The sequence below is a fragment of the Odocoileus virginianus genome, chromosome 12, assembly GCF_023699985.2.
Source record: "Odocoileus virginianus isolate 20LAN1187 ecotype Illinois chromosome 12, Ovbor_1.2, whole genome shotgun sequence".
In the NCBI taxonomy this organism is placed as follows: Eukaryota; Metazoa; Chordata; class Mammalia; order Artiodactyla; family Cervidae; genus Odocoileus; species Odocoileus virginianus.
Window position 1 is genome coordinate 63,849,947 of NC_069685.1, and position 20,938 is coordinate 63,870,884.

Consider the following 20,938-nt stretch of genomic DNA (forward strand, 5'->3'; position numbering starts at 1 on the left):
CCCCAGGCCTACGCGGGTTCTTGTCGATCCCTTAGTTGTGCCTTGACCTGCAACTCTATACAAGACGTCTTCCTTTGGGGACTTCCCCGGTGGTTCAGTGGTTAAGCCCCTGTGCTCCCAAAGCCAGGGGCACGGGTTCAGTTCCTGGTTGGGGAACTATTAATAGATCCCACATGTTGCACTAAAACCTTGCACAGCCAAATAAATAAACTTTAAAAAAAGAAGATTTCTTGCCTTACTCACTGTCTCTAGAATCATCTCCTCACATCTTCCTACCTTCCTGATACTCCAGCTGTTTTTAACAACTGAGTCAATATTTCCCTTGGGAAATTCTTACTGATTCTCTGCACTTTCTCAACTTGATGATTCTTTTATCAACTTTTCATTTCACTATTTTAAAAAAAGCTTCTAAGTGTGGTGTTTATGTCTGTAACTTTCTTAGGTAGTGTAGCTTTTTTCAAGGGCCACTGCCTGGAGGGCTGAGAACCTTTATACCACATTAAGATGTTTGACCTGGATCCATTTTTGCTGAGAAGCTAGTACTTTACTGATCCCAGACTCTCTGAATACACAGTTTAGTAAGGTTTTTCTTTCTTTCTTTTTTTTTTTTTTGAAGTCAGCAGGTCGGTGGGCCGGGCTGGCGGAGGGGGCAGGATTTGCTCTGCAGCATGTGGGATCTTAGTTCCCTGACCAGGGATCAAACCCGAGCCCCCTGGGGTGGATGCGTGGAGTCCTAACCTCTAGTCCGCCAGGGAAGTCCCCCATTTTTTTTTTTAAAGTTATCCCGTGATAGGTCAATTTTGCCAAGAAAGTATATTGGCTAAGGAAAGGGTAACCATCTATTACCATCCCCCAAAGTAAGAAGGGCATGATTTCAGAGTAGAGGATGGTCTTTTAAATTTAGTGCACTGAGCTTTTTGGAAAAAATGCCTCCACATTCTGCATAGTTTTCTCATTTCTTTGCTTTTTCTGGAGTTTGGTCATCAGGAACTAAGAGGCTGAGGGAGAGGGCACGGACACCGTAAAGCGCTGCAGGGCCATCTAGTGGCCATTTGTCATCACTGCATGTGCAAGTGACAACTATTCCAATGATTGACTCCCACCCAGGGTTTCTGGCATGAGAATCAATCTTAGTCATTTTGTGGAATTTCTGAAATCTCACGTTACAAACATTCCTACAACCTTGCATGCAAAATTATTGCCTCGGTAGAAATCTTAGGACTGAATTTCCAGCATTTCAGTGGTGATTCAGAGCACTGCTACCCAAGTCAGACAGGCTTGGGTGAGAGTTGGCTGTCTGTGTGACTTTGGGCAAGTTACTGGAACTCTCTGACTCTCTGTGTCCTCTTGCACAATGGAGATAACAGTGGACAGGACTGTTCTGAAGACCCAGGAAAGTGTGCATGTCACGTCTTTGCCACTGTTTCTGACAAGTAAACCTTTGCTATTAATTTGTTCAGTGCTTACAGAAAGACAGCATCACCCAGGTGGGGACAGAAACCCACCCAACGGGCTCAAGGAAAAGGTTCACTATGAGGAACTCGAGCATTCTCTCAGAAATCCTTCACTTCCTCTCAGTAATGTTTTATAGTCGTTGTTGGTTGTTTTTTGTTTTTCTTATATATATATATATTTTCTTATATATATATATATATATATATATATATATATATATATATGTATGTATGTATATTTGGCTGTGCTGGACCTTCGTTGCTGCTCAGGCTTTTCTCGGAGAGTAGGGGCTACTCTCTAGTTGTGGTGTGTGGGCTTCTCCTGTTGTGGAGCACAGGCTCTGGGGGGCGCAGGCTTCAGTAGTTTTGGCACGTGGACTCAGCATTTGCGGCTCTCAGGCTCTAGAGCACAGGCTCCATAATTGTGGCACGTGGGCTTAGTTGCTCTGCGGCTTGTGAGATCTTCCCGGATCAGGGATAGAACTTGTGTCTTCTGCATTGGCAGGTAGATTCTTTACCACTGAGTCACCAAGGAAGCCCTGTGTTGTTGTGTTTTTTATTTTATTTAAATTAAAAAAATTATATTGGGGTGTAGTTGATTTACAATGTATTAGTTTCCGGTGTACAGCAGAGTGATTCTGTTATACATATGTCCATTCTTTTTGCAGATCTTTTTCCCATATAGGTTATTACAGAGTATTGAGTAGACATCCCAAGCTATATAGTAGGCTCTTATTTATCTATTTTATATATAGTAGTGTGTATATGTTAATTGTTTGCCTTTGTAATGACATTGTGTGGAACCTGATGTGAAGAACTGACTCACTGGAAAAGACCCCAATGCTGGGAAAGATTGAAAGCAGGAGGAGAAACAGACGACAGAGGATGAGATGGTTGGATGACATCACCGACTTGATGGACATGAGTTTGAGCAAGCTCCAGAAGCTGGTGATGGACAGGGAAGTCTGGTGTGCTGTAGTCCGTGGGGTCTCAAAGAGTCAGAGACGACAGAGCAACTGAACTGAACTGAGCTGAGCTACATATTTTAATTTTGATGCCCTTATACATGGTGCTTTTCTACATTTCACTTTAAAATTGTTGCTTTTGTGTAGAAATTCAGCTATTATATCAACCTTGTGTCTAGCAAACTTGCTAAATTAACTTCTTTATTTTACAGTTTATGTTTCATTCATTTGGGCTCTCTGCATGCACAATCAGGGGAGTATTGCATACTGGTAGTTTTACCTCTGTGTATCCAGTACCATATGGCTTAAATATTGCCTCTCAAATGGCCTAAAGAACTGTGGTTAATATTTGTGATGAGCGCAGACACCGTCATCTCATTCTCCATCTCAGAAAGAGAGCTTTCAAAATTACCATTAAGTATATTTACTAAAGGTTTCCAGTGGATCAGATTTAATGAGACCTCTTCTGCTTTCTAGACCTTTCCAGAAGATGACTCATATAGACAAGAGCTGAGATAATGTACTTCTAACTCTTACCGGTGGTTCTCTCAGGATGGGCGTGTGGGGAGAGGTTGTATGACATTGTTCTTGCTCAGTCACTAAGTCGTTGTCCAGCTCTTTGTGACCCCATGGACTGCAGCACACCAGGCTTCCCTGTCCTCCGCTATCTCCCAGAGTTTGTTCAAACTCACATCTACTGGGTCAGTGATGCCATCCAACCATTTCATTGTCTATCACCCCTTCTCCTCCTGCCTTCAATCTTTCCCAGCATCAAGGTCTTTTCCAATGAGCTGGCTCTTTGCATCAGGTGGCCAAAGTATTGGAGCTTCATCATCAGTCCTTTCAATGAATATTCAGGGTTAATTCCTTTAGGATGTATGACACTACTTGTTGTTTGGTCGATAAGTCATGTCAGACTCACTGTGACCCCATAGACTTCAGCCTGCCAGGCTCCTCTGTCCTTGGGATTTCCCAGGCAAGAATACTGGAGTGGGTTGCCACTTTCTTCTCCAGCTGACATTACTTGCTAAGATAAAATTACTGTAGCATATGAACAATTTACCAGGAACCTATATTTCTTTTGTCACTAGAAAAAAATAAAGCCAAAGGGCAATTTAAACTAACATTACATAACAGGCATCAAAGAGTGAAATAGATCATTCTTAGACGAAACTTTGTGAAGACATGTCCAAGAACATATTTTTCACTAAACCTTTCCCATCCTCACATCCTCAGACTCTGTTTCAACTATTTTTTTCTAATGTATAATGAACTGCAGCATGTAGGGAGATTTGGTCTCTGGGCTGGACTCTGTTGGTGCCCTGCCCACTGGTACACCCACTTCCCAGCTGCTCTGGGTGTTGGCTGCTAAAAGCTCATGGCTCCATCCCTCTCTGGAGGATTCTCTTAGCTAATGGGAGCTGCCCTGCCAGGAGATGCCTGGGAGGTTACACACACAGCCCTGGTGGCCCTTGGCCAATGACTGACTAACAGGGTGGGGTTTAAAGTCCGGCTCCCTGGCCTCAGGGCAGGACAGACTGCAGTGTAATAAATACCCCCGAGCTCCCTGTGGGGTCGAGCTGCGGTTAGACCTCTCCTGAAAGCACGCATCTGCTCAGTTTCCTCCCTGGCTCTGTCCGGCTTCTTTAGGTTCCTCCCAGGTTCCTCCCTATAGGGTCCTTCCTCGATAAATCTCTTGTACTAGAATCTCTGGCTGTCCCAGTGTGTTTCTAAGTAACCCGGCCTAAGCGACTCAGAGTGGGCTCCCTTTGTCCAGCACCCACCTGAACCATCTGTGACTGGGGGGTGGAGCGGGGTGCAGAGTTAGGCAGCCAGGGAAGAGTGGGGGGTGGTGTTGTGGTTGGATCAGGGGGTCCCCAGGAGGGGCAGCCATAAAGAAGCAGGAGATGAGACATCTGAGAGGGAAAGTGAGATCTGAGGTTAGGTCTGACTCTGAAGCCTGGATTTGTATGACTATGACCTTGGACTCCTCTTCACTCTCTGCCCATACTTTCTAAAGTTTTAAACAGCAGCTTTTCTAAAAACCCTAAAGGGGGTCTTCTTCATCCACGCCGCTTCTAAAGCATTGACTGCAAGTTGTATGCCAAAGAGGGCGCTGCCCCGCCAGGGCTGCCCTGTGGCTGAGGGACTGGCCCACTTTGACTCAGCCCAGACACCAGACCAGCAGGTCTGCAGGGAAGCGATGGTGTTGGGACAACGGACTCTTTGTACGGAAAAAAAAAATAGGATCGGCTCACTCTGTCCCATCAGACCATGAACGAATTTCAGATGCATCAAAGCTCCCACTGTGGAACGTGAAACCTTACAATTTTAGCAGAAATTTTAACAAACATATTTGGGACATCAAAATGGAGATGGATCTCTTAAATAAGATGAAAAAACTGCAGACCATTAAGGAAAAGATGGTTAAATCTGACTGTATCAGGATTAAAAGCATCTGTGTGACAGATGGCAAAGGGAAAGGTGACTTACTGACTTACTGCTGGGTAGTCAGAAATACGGAGAAAGCCCACTCTAGAGGCTGTGCTCTCAACAGGAGAGTAGCCTGTGCGTGCCACAACTAGAGAAAGCCTGCTGGCTTTCAGACGGCATTCAGAGGAGGAAACAATTTCTGGGCAAAAGTAACATTAGTGGAACCTTGCAGGTGACAGGAGGGTGAGGTGGGGAATGTGGGGAAGGGCATCAGAGTCTGATAGAACAGGATTTCTTTCCTTGCTTCCTGAACAGAAAGCGTGAAGTTGGCCTCCCTTCCCAAAATTGATCTACAGCTTTGTGCTGCAACAAAGACCCAGTGCAGCTCAAAGTAATTGATTAATTAAGTGTTGGAGAGGGTGTGAGAAAAGGGAACCCTCCTACACTGTTGGTGGGAATATAAGTTTGTGCAGCCACTATGAAAACCAATATGAAGTTTCCTCAAAAAACTAAAAATAGAGCTACTATAAAATCCAGAAATCCCACTCCTGGACATCTATCTGGAAAAGAAGAAAACTAATTCAAAAAGACACATGCACCCCAACGTTCACTATGGCACTGTTTACAATAGCCAAGACATGGAAACAATTGAAGTATCCATGGACAGATGAATGGATAAAGAAGATGTGTTCCATGTACACAATGGAATATTACTCAGCCATAAAAAAGAATGATATATTGCCATTTGCAGCTACATGGATGGATCTAGAGATTATCATACTATGTAAAATAAGTCAGAGAAAGACAAATATCATATGATATCAGTTATATGTGGAATCTTAAAAGATAATGCAAATGAATTTATTTACAAACCAGAAACAGACTCACAGACATAGGAAACAGCTTATGATTACAAAGGGGAAAGGGGGGAGGGATAAATTAGGAGTTTGGGATTAACAGAAACTCACACAGGGAATTATATCAATATCTTGTAATAACCTACAATGAAAAAGAATCTGAAAAAGAAGGGCTTCCCTGGTGGCTCAGCAGTAAAGAATCCACCTGCCAATGTAGGAGACGTGGGTTTGATCCCTGATTGTATGTGGGAAGATTCCACATACTGTGGAGCAGCTAAGCCCAGGCGCCACAATTCCCGAGCCTGTGCTCGGGAGCTGGGGGAACTGCAGCGACTGAAGCCCATGAGCCCCAGAGCCCGTGCTCTACAACAAGAAAGCTCACAGCAATGATAAGCCCGCACACCACAGCTAGAGGCTAGACCCCACTTGCCACAACCGGAGGAAAGCCCACGCAGCAGTGAAAACCTAGCACAGCCAGAAATAAGCATTAGTAAAAAAATTTTTTTAAAGAATCTGCGAAGGAATGTATGTATCGCTTTGCCGTACACCTGAAATTAACACAACATTGTAAACCAACTGTCCTTCAATAAAGGAGGTTTCTGTTGGCATCGCGGAGCCGTGAGACCAGCACTTGGCTGCCCAGCTCCGGACTTCCAGTTACATGAGAAGAATAAGACCTCTATTTGGCTAAGCCATTGTAAGCTGAGCTTTCTGTTATACGGAGCCAAACCGATTCCTAGTTTATTCAAGGCCTGAGAGAGCAAGATATGTTAAGCTGGGGAGCTCCAAGTGGTTCAGGGGACTCGAGAAAGGGGGGCTGTAGAGATGACGAGGCGGGAGACGTGTTCAGGGACCGGATCACAGAGGGCCTTTGAAGTCTTGCCTAGGGATTTGGGCTTTATCCTGGAGGCTTTTGTTCCTTAAACCTGGATAATGTATAAATGGACTCTTTTTAAAAAAGGAAAACACTTTTTCCTGACCCTCCCCTTGCCACAGTATCACTAAGTGCTATTATTAAAATGTAGAAACGTAACACTAGGTGTAAACACCTTACAGAACTAGAAAACCACATTTGCAAATAAAAGTTACAGTTGTCAACAATCTAATGCAACAGATGATGTTGTTTTTCTTTCTTTTTTTTTTTTTTGCCACACGGCATGCAGGATCTTAGTTCCCCAACCAGGGATTGAACCCATGCCCTCTGGAAGCATGCAGTCTTAACCACCAGAAGGCCAGGGAAATTCGCAGATGATGTTGTTCTGCTGGAACTATATTACCACTCAAAACAAAGAGATGATGCTGGCTGCAGTGGCTCAGTTCTGCCTCTCTGACTTCTGCCACCTATGGAGCAGTGAGTGGCAAACTGGGCTAGGGTATTTCATTGTTGATACAAGAGTTTTCAGAGCTCTATTCCACTCTGTAATGACAACCAGCAATATTCAAACCTGGGGCTACTTTGGTATGATGCTTCACTTTTGAAGGGAGGTGACATGGAGCAAAGCACCAGCCAATATGTAATGAGTATGTAGCATAACATAGTAATAAAGATAACACTGTTACAAGGCACTGAGGTTTGGGGGCTGTTACTGTAGCATAATGTACCCTATTGGTAATGCTGTCATGGAAAGAGATCATCTGGAGACACAGCATATCTTTATTTTCAGTCAGTTGAGTTCAGTTCAGTCACTCAGTCATGTCCGACTCTTTGAATCCCAGCATGCCAGGCCTCCCTGTCCATTACCAACTCCCGGAGTTTACTCAGACTCATGTCCATCGTGTTTAAGTTTATATTATTATAACTGAATAGCAAAGTGATCATAAACATGGACTTCCCTGGCAATCCAGTGGTTAAGACTCCACACTTCCAATGCAGGGGGCACAGTTTCGATCCCCGGTTAGGGAACTAAGACGCCACTTGCTATGTGGCCAAAAAAAAAAAAATAGCCCTGGCTAAGCATGGTGGAAAAAAGGTCATAAACATAATATTGTGATTATGTACGAAAATGTCCTTGTCCTTAGGAGATATATTTTGAAGTGTATAGGAGTAAAAGGTTTTCACATCTACAATGTATTTTCAAATAGCTCAGCAAAAGTGAAACAGAACAATAAGGCAGAAGGTTAATAATTTCGATTCTAAATAAAAGCTGTGTAGCTCTTCCCTGTGGACTTGAGATTTAGAAGGCAAATTATCAGAGACTGCTCAGGGAGCGCCAAGAATACATCATTAGCTCTTGGTTTCGAAAGCTGTAGATCAATTTCGGGAAGGCTGATAGAGAGTCAAGAGGCCAACTTCAGGCTCTCTGTCCCAGAAGCAGGCAAAGAAATCCTGTTCCATCAAACTCTTATGCCCTCCCCACGTTCCCTTCCTCAACCTCCTGTCACCTACAAGGTTCCACTAATGCTACCTTTGCCCAGAAATTGCCTCCTCCTCTGAATGCCTGCAGAAAGCTCTCCACATCTTTCTACAGCATCTCAACGAAGTTCTACACCTACATGGTATGAATGAAAGAAGGAAGATGAGGTGGTGGTCACAGCAGCCTAGTGCTACTAAGCTCAGTGTCTGGCACATAGCCTAGTACATAGTAAGGCCACCATCCTTGTCATCACCCCTAATTAATCCTTAGGGTACATCAGCCAAAGTCTCTGCCTTCATATAATTTGCATTCTAAAAAAAGAAAAAAATGTGTATGAATTTGTCTATGTCTTATAACATGTACTATACTGGGTCATCGCTTTTATTGAGATAAGTATTTCTTAGATTATCACTTTGTGGTATGTGTCCTGAATACAGGAGTCCAGGTTTAGGACCTGATTCTAGTCCTGCCTTCACCATGAAGTTGCCGTATGTCCTGATGATTCTCTTTCCCTCTGTAGACCTTACCTTCCTCAACTTCTTCTCTAATCCAATAGGATTAGGGTCTTTATTAGAACTTGACGGGTTTTGATTAAATTAACAACCCCAAAGGGTGCTGTTCTTGTTTCTAGCACTAGGGGGCGATCAGAACATTGGAACGCATTTTGCTTTTACAGATCCGGCTGTTGGATGTAGGGTTGCAGGCAGATGATTGCTCTCTGCTTTAGTTCCCCAACCTCTTCTGAAACCTTAAGCCCCCAAACCTGAACCTTCTACCAGGCTGGCTAGAGACTCAGACCTCCATGAAAGGGAACAGGGCTAAATCGCCCATGAATCTTGGATCCATCACTTTTCTGTCTGTTATGAACCCTGCATGTGGTTGGAGGGAAGGCATGTGGGTGATAAATGTCCTGTGAATGACTGATGGACCACCAGAAGAAGAAACACTGAGATGTAGACTGAGATTTCATTTGGAAGAGAAAACAGTTTGGCAATACTATCTTGCTGTGATATCCCAATGAGACCAGCATGTGATGGGAAGGTCCATGGAGGCCATGCATACAGAAGGAGAGCCAGGGCCTGTATGCAAGGAGACCCATGATGAAGGCCCAGCTCATCCAATGGTCAGCATGCTCCAAAGCCATTAAGAGGTAGGAGAGCATGTACTCAACTTTGCCCTTGACCTGCAGAACTTTGCTTGGAATTTTCACATCCAGGTACACAATGTAGGGCTTCCCTGGTGGCTCAGTGGTGAAGAATCCGCCTGCAATGCAGGAGGTGCAGGTTTGATCCCTGGTTCTGGAAAATCCCCTAGAGGAGGGCATGGCAACCCACTCCAGGCAAGTATTCTTGCCTGGAGAATCCCATGGACAGAGGAGCCTGGCGGACTATGGCCCATAGGGTTGCAGAGAGTCAGACACGACTGAAACAACTGAGCGTGCACACAGTGTGACTGCGTTTAGGCACAAAGAGAAGGTTCCTCTAAGGGAATCTGGAATGAACTAGGGCTTCATTCCTGAAAGATAGCTCCATTGTGCGATGCAGCCACCATCCACTTAAAAATGGGTTCAAGTCAGCGTGTCCTGTTAGTGTTACTGGAATAGAAGTCAGGAGACCTGAGTTCTGTTCTTGGCCTTCCCCTTTGTTAATCGAGTGACTAAGCGTCTCAGAACCTCAGTCTCCCCACCAATACAATGGGGATTATTAGACCTGCTTTACGTATCTCAGATTATGAAGGCCAAATCAGACAGGTCACATATCTGAAAATACATTGCAAAGGGCAAATACACCATACAACTCCAAGGGAACATGATATGGATTTTTGCAGGGACCTTCTGAGAACAATATTTATCATCTTTTTTTATTCTTCTTTGTACTTTCAAAAATTTGTATACAGTATTCAAAGGTTACTTTCCATTTACATTTATTACAAAATATTGACTATATTCCTCCTGTTGTACAATACATCCTTCTAATCTGTCTTACATCCAGTAGTTTGTATCTGTCTTCCTGCCCCGCCCATATACTGCCCCTCCCTGCCCCCCTCCCCCTCTAGATTTTTTTTTTCTATTTCTAAATGAGTCTGCTTCTTTTTTTCCACATTCACTAGTTTGTTGTAGTTTTTAGATTCCACACATAAGTGGCTCAAGAAATAAAACCTCCCGCAAAAACAGTATCCCCTCTATGATCTCTCCCACACATGAACCCTATCCCAAACCTGATGTCTATTATTCCTCTGGATTTCTTTATATTGTATCTATATGTATGCCCTACCAAAAAGTAGTACTGTTCTGCATGCTTGTACAACTTATTTAAACGAAATCATGCAGTGTGTCGTTACTTTTTTACTTAGCATTTATAAAACAACCAAGTTGAGGCATGTAGATTAGTTCATTCACTTCCCCTGCTCTATGCTGTTTCATGGTAAATGAACAACATCTATCCATTCTTCTCATCATAGTCATTTTCTCCCCAGTTGTTTTTGTTTTTTTTTTTTTTGCTATTACAAACAATTGCTCTCTGAACATTTGGACTCACCTCCTTGTATGCATAAGTAAGATTTTTTTTTTGCAGATATATGTATGTAGGCATGTTATTGAGGGGTGGTTGAACTCTGTTCCCTGACTTACCTGAGCCCCCTGTGGCGGAACACAGAGTCTCTCCACCAGACCACCAGGAAAACCCTTATTCGATGCTCATCTTTATCCTATTTGTTCATAGATGCTCTTTAGGTCTTCCCGATACTGATCTTTGTTGATGATGTGTTGTGAAAATCTTCCCATCTGTGGTTCATGTCTTCCTTTTTTAATAGTGTCTTTTGTTGAACAGAAGATTAAAGTTTAATTTGTCTCTCTTTTCCTTTATGGTGTGACTTGTTTAAGATATCTTTTCCTACTCCAAAGTCAAAACAATGTTCGCCTTTTGAAGTTTTGCTTTTCAAGTTGAGCAATTTAATCTCCTTGAGACGGATTTGGGGGGACGTGGTGGTACAGGGATTTCCTCCCCTCTTTTCTCTCTGGATAACAGATTGTCTGTTCACCAGATGTTCAGTAATCAATGACAATCAGCTAATGTCATCCCCCTACTTAAAACCCTCCGTGACTCTCCATGCCACAAGAAGAGGCCCCAGATTCCTTGTTTCAGTCTGCAAGGTCGTTCACGAACTCTGCCTCAAAATTTCTGCCCTCACCTCTCACCATTCTGTGCTCCAGAACATGGCTCTCTATTACTTCGGATATTCACTGGTTTTTTTCTTACTACCTAGCGAGTCCATATACTTCTGGTCTCAGTTAATACTAGTTGTAGTAGGTTGGATGGTACTCTCCCCCAAAAAGTACATCTACCCAGGATCTGTAAGTATGGTCTTATTTGGAAAAAGGGTCTTTGGGAGTGTAATTAAGGATCTCAAGATGAGGTCATCCTGAATTACCTGAAGTGAAGTGTCAGTTGTTCAGTCGTGTCCGACTCTCTTCACCTCCATGGACTGTAGCCCACAGGCTCTTCTGTCCATGGAATTCTCCATGTAAGAATACAGGATTGGGTAGCCATTCCCTTCTTCAGGGGATCTTCCCAATTCAGGGATTGAACCTGGTCTCCTGCATGGCAGGCAGATTCTTTACTGTCTGAGCCACAAGGATTACCTGCTAGACCCTAAATCCAATGACAGATTCCTCCTAAGAGACAGAAGATGAGAAGACAGAGAGGAAGGCCATGTGAAAACAGGCAGAGCTGGAGTGAATTGGCCACAAGCCAAGGAACTTGGGCAGACACCAGAGCCTGGTAAGCTGAGGAAGGATACTTCTCCGAGAGTCTTTGGAGGGCACATGGTCCTGGTAACACGTCAATTCCAGACATCTGACCTCCAGAACTGTGAGAGACTGTATTTCTGTTGTGACGAGCCCCCTGAACTTGTGGGAGTTTGTCCCGGCAGCCCTAGGAGATTCATACGGACAGGAAGCTGGAGTTAGGGGGAACCAGAGAAGCTGATGGATGGGGAGCCCAGACTGGGGTACTGGAGAGGTGGGTGGTTGGATGCGGCCTGTCTGAAACTCCCAACCAGGAGGCAAGGCCACTTCCTCACGTCTAGGAAGGGGGACGATGACCATAGAGAGGGTGGAAGTGACAGGGCCACAGTGAAAGGACCCTTGACTCCCAATAAAATGAATGAATCCACTCCAGACCCCTTGAGATACCTCATCGGCAAAGGAGAGAGGCAGGAGGAATCCCAGGGAGGCCCAGGGATCCCCGGGCAGTGAGGGAGTGGACGCCTGAGCCACCGCAGTGGCTGGAGAGCGGCAGACGGGTCTCAGTGAGAGACTAGGGCTAAGCAGCGTGTGACTAACAGCAGGATGGGTAAGGTCTAACCCCAGCCCTGCAGCGGCGCAGGGGTGGATGCCCGCAGGCTAAAGGGCAGTTCCAGGACAGGGCAGTGGGCGGCTTCCTGTGTCTCTGAGCTTCTTTGATCCCTGGGCCACTTGGGTGGAGACAGAGCCTTGGGCACTGACAGGGTCATGTCTGTTTAAACAAAACTAAACACTGGGGGTAAATCATTAACTCACTGAAGAAACAAACATGAGTGTTGGCCACCCCAGGGTCGCCTGGACATGAAGAAGCCCCGCTTATCAGGAGTCTGCCACTCAAGGTTCCCACAGGCGGGTGTGAGCGTTTGCCGAGCATCTTCTCCACAAAGGAGTCCCAGAGTGGGTGCTGTGCGGACTGAGGCACGGACAGTCAGAGCCGGCTGTTGGCTCAGAGCTTGGGCACCAGAGCTCACGACCACCACAGGCGTGCGCCCACGTGCCATCACAGCGCCCTCCGCGAGCCATCGCGTCTCATCAAATCCTCATGCCGACCCTCTGAGGCAGGCAACGATTGCCTGCCCACATCCTGCAGGCCAGAAGACCCAAGCAGAGAGAGGCAGTGAACTTGGCCTGACCACACAGCTTGTCAGTGGTGGGGAAACTAACACAGATGGCTCTAGCCAACAGGGGAATGAATTCAGGTTTGAGGTATGTTTAGGAGCCTAAGGACAGAGCTGGGCCTCTTAAAAGACAGGAGCCATGACCAGCAAAGCCTTCGGGAAGCTACTGTCCTCTTCTCTCTGTTTCTCTGGGATTACAGGTCTCCCAACTGTATTTCTAATTGAATATTAATTTTATTCTTCCCTCTGTTTGGGGGTTAAGAGCAAGAGTGAGGACATCAGAGTTGGGTCCAGTACTGGCTTCACCTCTGCGACCTCAGGCACGCACACCACTCGCCCCCCCTGCCCCAGCCCGGCCCTGCTACATGGGGAGGCTGTGGTTCCCACGGAGCAATCAAAGGTGATAACACGTGCAAATTCCTTGGCAGAAAGCCTGGCACATAACAGATGCTCAGCAAACAGAAGATGCTGTTATCATCTCACGTGGTAGGAAGTAGCCTCCCCAGCCCTCCCAGATCCAACACTGCCTGTGAGTTCAGTAGCTCCTGGTCCTGAGTTCAACCAGGGAACCAACTATTACAAGGGAGGGTGGTGATGATGGTTTAGTCACCAAGCTGTGTCCAGGTCTTTTGTGACCCCATGGACTGTAGCCCACCAGGCTCCTCTGTCCGTGCGATTCTCCAGGCAAGAATACTGGTGTGGGTTGCCATGCCCTCCTCCAGGGGATCTTCCCGACCCAGGCATCGAACTCGGGTCTCCTGCACTGCAGGCAATTCTTCACTGAGTGAGCCATCAGGAAAGCCCACAAGGGAGGGTGCTTTTGTTCAAACGCGGCCTCAAGTGCGTGGAGATGAGAAGCCGGGCGGCCTAGTCAAAAGGTTTCTGTGACAGAAATTTCAACTGCAAGGCCTTGCGATCAGAAAACTGGGTGATCAGCCTTTCCAGACCCCTCCATGATGAACGCTTTGAGCGTCGACGGAGGCCAACCTGGCCAAGGGAGTAGCTGGCTGGAAACGTACAGGTGGATGCTGACCGAGAGGCTGCGGAACATGCAGGAGAGGCAGGAAGGATGATTTGAATCTCAGGACTTAATTTTGGCATAGATTGAAGAGCCATTCATTCATTTTAGCAAATCTGTACACAAAGCAGTTTGGCAGGAATCACTGCCTAAGTGAAAGGTGTAGTCGTTGCCCTCGAGGAGTTAAATGGTCCAGTAGAAGGAGACCGTGGGAGGAAGTGGACGAACGTTGTCAATGTGATGGGAACTCTAAAGGGATCTACTTTCCATTCAGTCCAGTTCAGTTCAGTCGGTCAGTCGTGTCTGACTCTTTGCAACCCCATGAACCGCAACACACCAGGCCTCCCTGTCCATCACCAACTCCCGGAGTCCACCCAAACCCATGTCTGTTGAGTCGGCGATGCCATCCAGCCATCTCATCCTCTGTCGTCCCCTTCTCCTCCCGCCTTCAATCTTTCCCAGCATCAGGGTCTTTTCAAATAAGTCAGCTCTTTGCATCAGGTGGCCAAAGTATTGGAGCTTCAGCTTCAACATCAGTCCTTCCAACGAACATCCAGGACTGATCTCCTTCAGGATGGACTGGTTGGATCTCCTTGCAGTCCACGGGACTCTCAAGACTCTTCTCCGACACCACAGTTCAAAAGCATCAATTCTTCGGTGCTCAGCTTTCTTTATAGTCCAATTCTCATATCCATACATGACTACTGGAAAAACCATAGCCTTGACTAGATGGACCTTTGTTGACAAAGTAATGTCTCTGCTTTTTAATATGCTGTCTAGGTTGGTCATAACTTTCCTTCCAAGGAATAAGCATCTTTTAATTTCATGGCTGCAATCACCATCTGCAGTGATTTTGGAGCCCCCCAAAATAAAGTCAGCCACTGTTCCCACTGTTTCCCCATCTATTTGCCATGAAGTGATGGGACTGGATGCCATGATCTTAGTTTTCTGAATGTTGAGCCTTAAGCCAACTTTTTCACTCTCCTCTTTTACCTTCATCAAGAGGCTCTTTAGTTCCTCTTCACTTTCTGCCATAAGGGTGGTGTCATCTGCACATCTGAGGTTATTGATATTTCTCCCAGCAATCTTGATTCCAGCTTGTGCTTCTTCCAGCCCAGCTTTTCTCATGATGTACTCTGTATACAAGTTAAATAAGCAGGGTGACAATATACAGCCTTGACGTACTCCTTTTCCTATTTGGAACCAGTCTGTTGTTCCATGTCCAGTTCTAATTGTTGCTTCCTGACCTGCATACAGGTTTCTCAAGAGGCAGGTCAGGTGGTCTGGTATTCCCATCTCTTTCAGAATTTTCTACAGTTTATTGTGATCCACACAGTCAAAGGCTTTGGCATAGTCAATAAAGCAGAAATAGATGTTTTTCTGGAAATCTCTTGCTTTTTCGATGATCCAGTGGATGTTGGCAATTTAATATCTGGTTCCTCTGCCTTTTCTAAAACCAGGTTGAACATCTGGAAGTTCACGGTTCACATATTGCTGAAGCCTGGCTTGGAGGATTTTGAGCATTACTTTACTAGTGTGTGAGATGAGTGCAATTGTGCTTTGGCACAATTTGGAGGATTCTTTGGCATTGTCTTTCTTTGTGATTGGAATGAAAATTGACCTTTTCCAGTCCTGTGGCCACTGCTGAGTTTTCCAAATTTGCTGACATATTGAGTGCAGCACTTTCACAGCATCATCTTTTAGGATTTGAAATAGCTCAACTGGAATTCCATCACCTCCACTAGTTTTGTTTGGAGTGATGCTTCCTAAGGCCCACTTGACTTCACATTCCAGGATGTCTGGCTCTAGGTGAGTGATCACGCCATCATGATTATTTGGGTTGTGAAGATCTTTTTTGTATAATTCTTCTGTGTATTCTTGCCACCTCTTCTTAATATCTTCTGCTTCTGTTAGGCCCATACCATTTCTGTCCTTCATTCTGCTTTAGGTACCAGGAACACACCTGTCCACACAATGTAGGGAGCAGGGGAAGGAGGAGGTGACTATGGCATCTAGTTTTGCTTTTGTGAGTCTTGCCTGGCCCAGCATTCCTTCCCCTCCAGTTGTCAACCAATCTCAGTCCATGTGGTTGGAAGGGACTGACCCTCATCTCCAGGTCCAGAGAAGAACACCTTGAGCCAGACCTAGCCAATCCATGTAGTCCACCCCCCCTGGCCATAGCGATTGGTTCACTGAGGTGTACATAAAGTAGCTGTGGCCAATGAGAGTCAACCCATGACTTGTGTTGGAACTTAGAGTAAAGAAGCTCTGTCTCCACTTGGAGTATTGACAAAGTGGGTAATGTGAGCCTGGAGAAGAGGAACCTGCTCTTGTAGAAACCAGGGAAAATGATGTCATAGAAGAAAGCAGAACTGAGAGCAGGAGAGGGAAGGCACCTGATAACATCCTTTGAGCCGCTGGACCCAGCTGTGTCTGAAATCAAAGTTATTTCTGTCCTTGTGGTTGTGTGAATCATTAACCCCTACCCTCCCCACTTTTTTTTTTTAATCTTAAGGGAGTTTGAGTTGGATTTCTGTTATCATAAGAAAAAGGATTCAATATGCCTCTCTCCCATCCCAGACTTAAAATTTTGTCCTTTATTCAAACAAGTCTGGATAACAGTTTCTTCTGTACATTCCTGGAGTATATATGTTTGTTTTACAAAAAAAAAAAAAAAAAAGGACTATCTAACCATAAGTACACTCATCTATCTTTCGATGCTCTAATGACCCCCTTATCTACTATTGGTCTTTCTTGGTCAAGTAGGTATGTGATTACATTTCCACCTCAATTAGATATGGCATCCTGAAAAGAGGTTCCCCTTGTGGTCAGAGGTGCAGCCCACACATACAGCTATCTCTGTGTGGTGTGTGTGTTAGTCACTTAGCTGTGTCTGGCTCTTTGTGACTGTTTGGACTGTAGCTGTCAGGCTCCTCTGTGCATGGGATTCTCCAGGCAAGAACACTGGAGTGAGTTGCCATGCCTGCCTCCAGAGGATCTTCTCAACCCAGGGATCAAAACCCAGTTTCCTGTATTGCAGGCAGATTCTTTACTGTTCTGAGCCACCAGGGAAGCTCAGCTCTCACTATACAGCGCAGCATTTACGCTTCCCAGATACTGCGTTTCTTCTTTCTCTATCTCAGTAGTGAGAAGCAATAGTTTTACAACCTGATCCAATTAACATTTGCTTTGTCACTCTTCCCTCCGTTGTCTTTTGGGCCAAAAATGTATTTATTTTGGGACCTGGAGGTATATTTATTTGGCCCCACGCAGCAATATAAATATTTTAAATCTATTGTAAACATTTTAAAACCAGCAGACACTACAGACACATTTGGAATTTTGCTTCTTTCTTACAACTCAGAAGATCTGTGAACCCTGGGCCCGTGTACCCCAGAGCGATGATACTCGGGAGTGGCCCGGACCTACCGTGTGTTCCCAGGCCACCGCTCCCAAGGGTGTTCCTGTTTGAGGCTCCTCTGCCATTTACCTTCTTGTGTGCTTAGTCGCTTAGTCATGTCCGACTCTTTGCAACCCCATGGACTGCAGGCCGCCAGGCTCCTCTGTCCAGGGGGATTCTCCAGGCAAGAATACTGGAGTGGGTTGCCATGACCTCCTCTAGGGGATCTTCCCGATCCAGGGATCGAACCCAGGTCTCCCTCATTGCAGACGGATTCTTTACTGCCTGAGCCTCCAGGGAAGCCCAATTCCCTTCTTCCTTGCTGGTTATTTTTGCTCACACCTGGCCCACCCCACTCAGCCACATTCCCTCCCTGGCCCCTGGAGCGTTGTTTGAGTTTGTGACTCCTGGTTGGGTGGCCACTGCACATCAGGGACGGGTTGAAGCAGGGTTTCAACCACTGATGAATCGGGGCCAGCCTGGCCTTCCGCCTCGAGGCTCAAAGTAGATGGAGATTGATGGTGCACTTCAAAGGCAGAAGAGACACTTCTAAGAGTTTTGAAAGAACTGCCGCTACTTGTCTGTGTAACATCTATTGTACCTTTCAAGAGAATTATATGATCTTTAAATACAATAAATTAAAAGTTCCCAGAAATAGACATAAAGACTGTGGAAGAACGCTAGCATGTCTTCAGTTTGAATCTCCTTAAAGAAACAAGATGAAATTCAAACTCTTAAGTTTACTTTGCGAAGGAAAGTGGACTTGATTGTCACCCTGTGTGACTTCTCTCACTCTCCCTTTGTGGTGCTTGTGCTGTTGTGTTAAGTCGCTCCAGTCGTGTCTGACTCTTTGCGACCCCATGGACTATAGCCCAGCAGGCTCCTCTGTCTGTAGGACTCTCCAGGCAAGAAGACTGGAGTGGGTTGCCCTGCCTTCCTTAGGGGATCTTCAGGGATTAAACCCCTGTCTCTTAGGTCTCCTACATTGGCAGGGGGGTTCTTTACCACTAGCATCACCTGGGAAGCCCCAATATTTGTGAAGGGAACAAATTCAATATGTATGAAGGGTATACAGGTGACGGTATACCTCCCTCCTTTCCCTGCCTCCCAGTCACCCATTGGCCACCATTCATTTCCTATAGCTCCTTCCACACATAGTTCATGTTTGCAAGCCTTCACAGATCTGTTGCCTCCTCATCACTCCCCTCCACTGTAGAATACCACATGCACATCCTTTCCACTGAGCAGTGTATGTTGGAGATCGGTCTAGGTAAGTTCACAGAGTGCCACTTCATTCTTTTTTTTTCCTTTTTCACTGCTTTGCTTGAGACCTTATTTATTCTTTTGGCTGCGGCGGGTCTTAGTTGTGGACGTGGGGTCTGTGTTGTGTCATGCAGGATCTTTAGCTGAGGTGCACAGGCTCCCTAGTTGTGGCTCATGGGCTCCGGAGCTTGCAAACTTCGGTAGTTGTAGGGTGCAGGCTTAGCTGTTCCACTTGTTTGTGGGATCTTAGTTCCCTGACCAGGGATCAAACCCTGTGCAGGGATCTCCTGCACTGCAAGGCAGATTCTTAACCACTGGACCACCAGGGAAGTCCTTACTGCATTCTTTTTAATGACTATTTATATGTGTTCCATTATATATTATATAGAGGTACCATAAAATAATTTGTTTAATGAATCCCCTTTGAGGCATATAGACTATTTCCTGTCTTTTGTTATCAAGAACAATATGGCTATGAATATCCATGTCTATTTTGATTTAGCACAGATAACAGTGTCTTTAGGTACTAAAGCATACATTTTACTAATCTCACACCCGTGAACTTCACTATTTGATCATGTAAATAGAACACTGATGGCAGAAAACTTCCTGAAGCTTTGTGTAGTTTCTGGCCTAAGTTAGCGAGATTTGCTTAAGGTCTGGCAGCTTTCGCTGATGCTGATGCACCTGTGCTCCGTTACTTTCATCTGAGCTGTGTCCGAGAGAAAGGACCAAGATAAGTTATACTCGGGGTGACTGGGATGTGTCTTGGATAGTGAATGTGCATTGCTTCAGTTCCCTCCTATCAGCCCTTGTTCCTGGCCTTTAAGTCTTCCTTCTTATTTGAAGTTATTTTCTATCTCCCCTCACTGTCCAGCAGATTTTGGTGAAGTTTCATTACTCACTGAACGCTTCCATTTCTAGACAGGTTTACTGCTGAGAGGTGAATCATGTCACTTCCCAGATGGTGCTAGTGGTAAAGAACTCAATTGCCAATGCAGGAGACACAGAGATGAGGGTTCGATCCCTGGGTCTGGAAGATCCCCTGGAGAAGGAAATGGCAACCCACTCCTGTATTCTTGCCTGGAGAATCCCATGGACAGAGGAGCCTGGCGGGCTACAGTCCATAGGGCTGCAGAGCTGGACACCACTGCAGTGAGTTGGTGCCCGCGCGCGTGCACACACACACACACACACACACACACACACACACACCCCTTTGTGTTGCTGACCTGTGTCTTATTAACCACACCTTTTTAAAAGCAGATTTAAAAAAAATCTAAACTGGTTTCTTTTTTGATCCTTGACGGGATCTTAATCACAGTCCCTGAGGGAATGACTGTTGCTCTTTTCCATGTTCAGAATTTATTTTGGTCCCATGAAGCCCAGTGCTCCTAAACAGCTGTTAACAAGCTGCCCCACATATCTGCAAAATGAGAGGGGTACACAACAGTGAGCTTATCACTCATTCATTTAGTCATTAATTCATGCAAGAAATATTTATATAGAGTGCCGACTCTGGGCCAGGCAGCCTCAGCCTGAGTCAGTGAATAAGACAAGGTCTTAGCCATTATAGAGTTTGCTCTCTGGCATGTGTGTTTATGGGGCATGAAGGAGAGACAAAAATAAATCAGCAAATTATTTAGTATGTTAGGAGGTGATAAGTGCTAAGGGTGGGGGTGGGGTGGGCAGACCAAAGGAGGTTAGGAGAGGGGGACAGGGGCACTCTGCTGTTTTAAACAGAGTATCCTGAGTAAGTGTTGCTGAAGGTGTGAGATTTGAACTTAGACTTCAAAGAACACAGAACAGTCTTACACAGTATCCTGTGTGTTATATGTGTGTTTGCCTGAAAAAAAAAAAAAAAACACTGATGATTTTGTAATATTTATTTTACAACTGTACTGAGATATACTGCACATACCATTAAATTCACCCTTTTAAAGCATGCAATTAAAAAAAAAGTGTGCAATTCAGTAGCTTTTAATATTTACAGAGTTGTGCAACCATCACAAAATTATCTAATCCCAGAACATTTTTAACACCCCCAAAATAAACCCATTAGCCATTGCTACCCATTTCCACCTACCCCCTAGTTCCTGGTAACTACTAATCTACTTTCTGTCTCTGTAGATTTTGCCAATTCTCGGCATTTCATATAAATGGGATCGTGTACCACGTGGTCTTATGTGTCCAGCTTCTTTCACTTAGCACTGAAAACCTTGCTTTCAAGGTTCATCCATCTTGTAGCATGCATCAGTACTTCATCCCTTGAAG